This window comes from Varanus komodoensis, unplaced genomic scaffold (genome assembly GCF_004798865.1).
Source record: "Varanus komodoensis strain SLA01 unplaced genomic scaffold, ASM479886v1 scaffold32, whole genome shotgun sequence".
NCBI classification, from domain to species: domain Eukaryota; kingdom Metazoa; phylum Chordata; class Lepidosauria; order Squamata; family Varanidae; genus Varanus; species Varanus komodoensis.
The window spans coordinates 6,216,721-6,222,766 of NW_025335798.1; positions in this window are offsets into that span (position 1 = coordinate 6,216,721).

A 6,046-nucleotide genomic window follows, 5' to 3' on the forward strand; every position below is an offset into this window, starting at 1 on the left:
TGAAATTCTGAATATCTTCATGGCACTGTAGTATTGGCAGGACTCTATCATATCAGCTCTTGTTTACAATTGGCATGTTCTGCACATGAACAGTGGAAGATTCATTGTCTGTTCCTCCCACTGTTTGTAGCTTCCTGAAGAAAAGCTCCTTTCCTTCATCTTCAGCTGAAGTTCTGGAAACGTTGCCTTCAGAGAATCTTTTGTTACTGTGGCAGAGCTCTTGGCTTCCAGAGGTTGGGTAGGAGGTGCAAGCAGTTTGCAGAAGGGACAGAAGTATTTTAAGGGCAACCTCTGGAGGCCTAAAGTTCTTGATATGGCAACCAAAGTGCCCCATTCAGCAAGCAGTCCTTGAAAACTTCATGCCCTGGGCTTCATGTGGGGAAGGAGAGCAGATCCAAATGGCTGGCACTGCCTGCAGACTGAGACACTGGAATATTGTGCAGATAAATCATATTTAGTTTTATTATTCTTACATTTATTACTTGACGTATTGTGGGATAAATGGAACCGGCATATCCTATTAGTGGTGGCTTGGTGGGATTTTCTGAATTCATTGTCATATTATTGAACAATCTCACAGGACAATTGCACTCCATAGATCTTCCATATTAATGAGCCAGAGGCCATGCTTATGTGTGAAACTGTACATCTGCCAGGGGAAAGAAGTACAAAGTCAAAGTCACAGCTTAATCGCCAAACTAATCTGATTTTCTTTGATACACTGAATCCAGTTCGTAGTGCAGGATTCCTGGCCTAAATAAATATATTTTAATCAATATTTATACCTAACCATGTGGTGTTGTAGCTTTTGGCATGAAAGTGAGCCATTAGGGAAAAGCACAACTAGCATTTGAGATTAGGAACTACAGGTCAAAATAGACATTGCTTTAAATCTGTGTTTAGAAACTTTAAATCCGTGTCTTATTATTTTTTTTTCCTTTTCAGTAGGCATAGAGGACTTGATCTGGACTGAGACCCTAGTGTGCAGGGTGGAGTGTTTTATATTCACATTGTCTCCTTGGATCTACTCTAGAACTTAAAAAAAGTGGGGAGGAAAGGAGTCATAGTTGCTAGACAGAGGTTTAAAGTAATGTCTGTTTGGCCTTGTCATTCCATATTGAACAGCCTGTTGCTCAAAATTCAAAATGGCTTTGACTTCTTTTCATTTTTGATTAAAATCTTATACTATGTGCCCAGCACATGTACTTTCTCATGTCTTGTCTGCCTATCTGGTATATGGTCTTATTTACAGAACTGTAGAGGAGGTTATGTTAGGCCACATCATGCTTCTACACGATAGTCCACAGGTCAGAGTGTTACCTGTTTCACAGAATTCATAGAGTCATCAAATAGTAGGGTTGGAAGGGACCAAGAAGGCCATCGGGTCCAACTCCCAGCTGGTGCAGGATGCCAGGTCACACCGTTCCACTCAGATGACTGTCCAGTTTCACTTGAATGTCTCTAGTGTGGGAGAGCCCACCACCTCTCTGGATAACTGGTTCCACTGTCATATCATTGTACATGAGTCAGTACAACATTGTTGTGCATGAGTCCAAAAGTTCTTTCCCTTTTCCACAAGCTGTCCATGGGATAGATATATTTTCCTTTCTCACTTTGAGTTAAAGAGTCTTTACTTCTTTTCTGATTTACCTGAGGGCTTCTTCTGGAACCTAAACTGTGGCATTTCTGAAGTTTATTGATGGGGCCCACAACTATATTTAAGATCCAGGATGAACCCTCCATTATTCTACACACAAAATTCAATCCAGATCCCAAAGGAGGAAACCCCCCCCCCTCCAGTTTGGATGCACACTCAGTGTTTGTGTGAATCAGTCCAAAGAGATGCATCTATCCTAAGCTTGTACATTAGAAGTCTATTAAATTGCATTACATTACGTTAATACAAGGTTACATTTACTTGACACTTTCTCACCTTATGTTTTGATTTTTGCCGTCAGCTGTTTTGAGACTCCCCCTGGAACTGTACTTGTAAGAAGTGTGATGACAGCTTCATTCTTGGCCATTACTTCATTACTATTCCTGTGCTGGATGGACCACATTGGTTAGAAGTTGATCATTTAACTTTCTTCATTTGCTCTCTTTATTTTGCATGCTTTATTTCTATATTTGTTTCTGTATTTCTTTCTACATAGTCTGCATGGAACAGGAGATTATTTGAGGTAATGAGTTACAAAATAGAATGTTTTGTTTTATATTGCTTTGTACTTCCCTCCTCCTAAACACACTGATTTGATTCTGTTATCACTCTTAGAAGCATATTTGTAGGGATAGATGAATCTATCATTTCTAGTTTCTTTCAGTTTCAATTTTCAGTTCATCTTGGACTTAAAGAACTTTTCCACTCTTAAGCTGAGTATGTGTGTGTGGGTTTTATAAATTGCATGGAAATTTACAATAATTTTTGCGCACATTTTTCCAAATACACATATTTTATAAAGATTTTTGCTTAATAGATATGTATCTTTTTTCTTAATGAAATACATTTCAATGTGTTTTTTAATATATGAATTGTGGGATGCCTGTTTTGACTAGAGGAACTCAATTGCAAAATCAGAAGAAATGCAAATTCTGAAGGATGACTGTATTTTGTTCATGCAGTGGTTCAAAAGTGCAAAAAGAGGAAAATTCACATTAAAATGAGAACTGAATAATTTTTCATCCATCCCTGCATATTGTTGATGCAGATTTTTTAAAATGATTCTGTTACTATCTAGAAAAAGGGAATTGTACAGAAGCCTACTTATTAGCTTGCTCAGCTTTCTTCTGTGTTTATGCTTATCTAACTCATCCTCTGACATAGCAGTTCTGCTGTGCTCTTTTCTTTAAATCAGTTAATTGAAAAGACACTCTGAAGGGAGACACATCAAAAGGGTCATGAGCTTCCTTAAGTCGCCATGGTATAAAGAAATCAAAAGAACAACAGGTGTCACTTGTACAGGGGTAAACTTGAATTGCATTCATTTCATAAAGGGCATCTAAACCCTTTATGCAATCCTATATCCACTTACCTGGGAGTAAGCCCCATTGAACTCAGTGGGACTTACATAGGATTGCACAGTAAATCTCTGACTTCTTAGCATGGAAGAAAAAGGATTTATTGAAATGGGAGGAGAGTGTTTGTAAGGTTTTGTTCTTCTTTCTGCACTGACACCAACTTTAACTGCTTGCTTTGTAATAGGTGTGTTTCCCAATAAAGAAATTCAAAGTGAATTAAACTATGGATAGAGGCAACATGAAATACATAATGGTTTCACCTGATGCTGTATGTAAAGGGTGGGGTCATCCCAACCCTTAACCCAGTCAAGCTTTGCAAACTCTCAAAGGTTTTTGAAAAAAAAAAAGTTTGCAGCATCATTGAAGCCTATGAGATAGGTCAGTCATATTTGTTGAAACTTGGGATGGGGGAAATTTTGTAGTTAAACGTATGAATCAAAATGTGAACCTAATTCAGTTATTCTTTTGAATTTGTCATTTTCTGAATTTTGCAATGGGGTTCACCAACCCAGAAATCCATGCATATTAGGGAAATGTGCCCACATAAATAGAAATAATTAAGATTGCATTGCATTAGGAATGGCATACATATGGTTCTATGATTTTACATAAGTGGAGTTAAAATGGTAAAGAACTAAACAGTCTGAGATAACAACAATGTCTTAAACCGGAGATGGAAGAAAACAATGTTGTTCTAGGTGAATTTCACTGGGAAGAAATTTCAATAAATGGAGACCACCACTGAGAAGGCCTCTTACTCTGTGAGCCATTCTCTGAGATTCAAAATGAGGGACGACTTTGAGATGGTTCTCTGTTGATGACCTTAAGGCACAGGTAGGCTTAATGGTAAGAGGTGTTCCATCAGATACGGGTCCCAAACTAGCACTTTGTATTGTACTTGGAAATGAATTAGAAGCCAGTGCAAGAAAGCCGCGTCGAAAACAATAAAAATGAGTAGGGTTGCACGCACCCTATCTCACACAATAGCTAGGTGGTTTTGATGCCAAATTAAGCCTAAACTCTAAGAGAATTAGACTCCAAAAATCAGTGTCATTCAAGAAAGTCTGGGTTGGTTCATCACCATATATTCAGTCACCTTGCCCAAGAAGGAGACATTTGCTACTTGCTCATAATTATTGAGATCATCCAACATAGTTTCTTCAAGAATTGTAAGACTATCATTTTATCCACTGCTGATATTTTTATCTGAACATTTTAGCTGATTTATTTATGTGCTGATGTTATTTTAATATTGACTCTGCTATTTTTCTTTACTCTTATTATATTGTTTTACTGCGATTGCTCTAAACTGCCCTGGGATAATACCTTTTATTTAGAAAAGTAGTTTGACAATCTATTCAATAAATTAAAAAAAGCTTTGTGGGCCAGTCCTTTACTTTTGTGAGGAAGGTTGGGGGGATGTAGCCAGAGAGAAATAGGTGGGCGGTGGGGAAGAGAGAGAACTGAGTAATACAAACAGTTCCTGGGCAGTGGATGGCTGCGGCCTGTCTGAGGAAGTAATTTGTGCCAGGCAATAAATGATTGATAGGCTTAAAGCCGGAGACTGAAGGGAAGGCAGATTATCAGAAAAAGAAGGCTGAGGGGCCAGGAAGGAGAGAGATTTTCAGCTGTTTAAGGGAAATACCATATTTTATTCCCACAGACACTTACAAAATAGCAATTATACTGGGCAAATCCAGCTATTTATAGATGCCTGAACCACTCTTCCTGGCGCTAATGCACCTGCTCTTCAGAATGAATGACAGTATGGCCAGTGAGGGAAACAGTAGTTAGCGGGTGCAGCAAAGCATATGATACTTGTCAGGCTCAATCTGGTTGAAAACTCTGTTCTGCAAGCCCTTCTCTAAGCAGGCTCCATTGCTGAAAGGAAAAATCGCAGGGAGAAGAATGCCCAAAATTACCCAAGCAAGAACAGGTCTCACAGGCTGCAGAGAACAGAATCGTCTGTGAAACAGTTTTGACATATGCAGTATCAATATATAGATGTTTAAATAGTGAGAAAAGATAATGCTGTGCTTACCTCCAAAAGCACTGATGGGCTCTGGGAAAGTGCCTTATATTCAAAACCTCAGAATTACATAGAATGGTCACATGCCCTATTGCACCGTCCTCTCTTTTGGAGGTTTGACGGAGGACAGTCCTCTGCTTGAGGGACTGGATTTTATCCTTGCTGCTTTCTCCTACATTTGTCTTGTTCTACGTCTTAAGTTCTTTCTGTCCCAGATATAAAGGAATAAATTAAAATGAAATTCTTGGCCGTCTCTCACCATAGGTACTGCTATTCAGGGATGTATGAGGCATGTGTTTGGGGTGGGAATCCAATGGGACTTCACTCCCTGGACTCTGGGCCACTTTGCATTGACCCAGTGTCCAAAGTCTTGGCAAGGGTGCCCAGCATTTGTGGGGTACTTTCCAGGAACTGAGCCCATGTTCCTTCTCCAGCATCAAGTGTAGCTGCCATTTGAGAAGGTTGCGAGTTATGCAGCCAAGTGTTCGTGGGCTTCCTCTTGGCTCAGCAAACTATGGAAGACCAATCCGAGCACAAACAGAAGCCTACACGTGCTTGGAGGAATAGATTCTGACAGGGCTTGTACCAGTTCTACTGCTATTCCCAGCATGGAGAGGGCCATGATGTACCTGCCTGCTGTATAGCTGCTAAGGATGAGGAGCATCTCAGAAAAAGAGGTGGGAAACCTTATTGTTGGTAACATGGTTGAATATGCAGATGTGCAAACGCAGACTGCTAGCAGCAAGGGATTCCAAGCCCTGAGCTTGGAGGACTTAAATCTGTCAGCTTCTGTTTTTTCTAGATTCTATTTTTTCCATATAAATCTATGAAATTCCAATTCCCCCAAATTCATTTTTTAAAACAAAATCTCAAGGACTTTCCATCCTGAATATGAAGACATTTGTGAATTTTGGTACTTTCTTAGCAAAAACAAATGGAAATGAAATTCTCACCCATCTTTGTTCTTACCATGTTTGCCAGTCTTTACAATTAAGGGGGTGG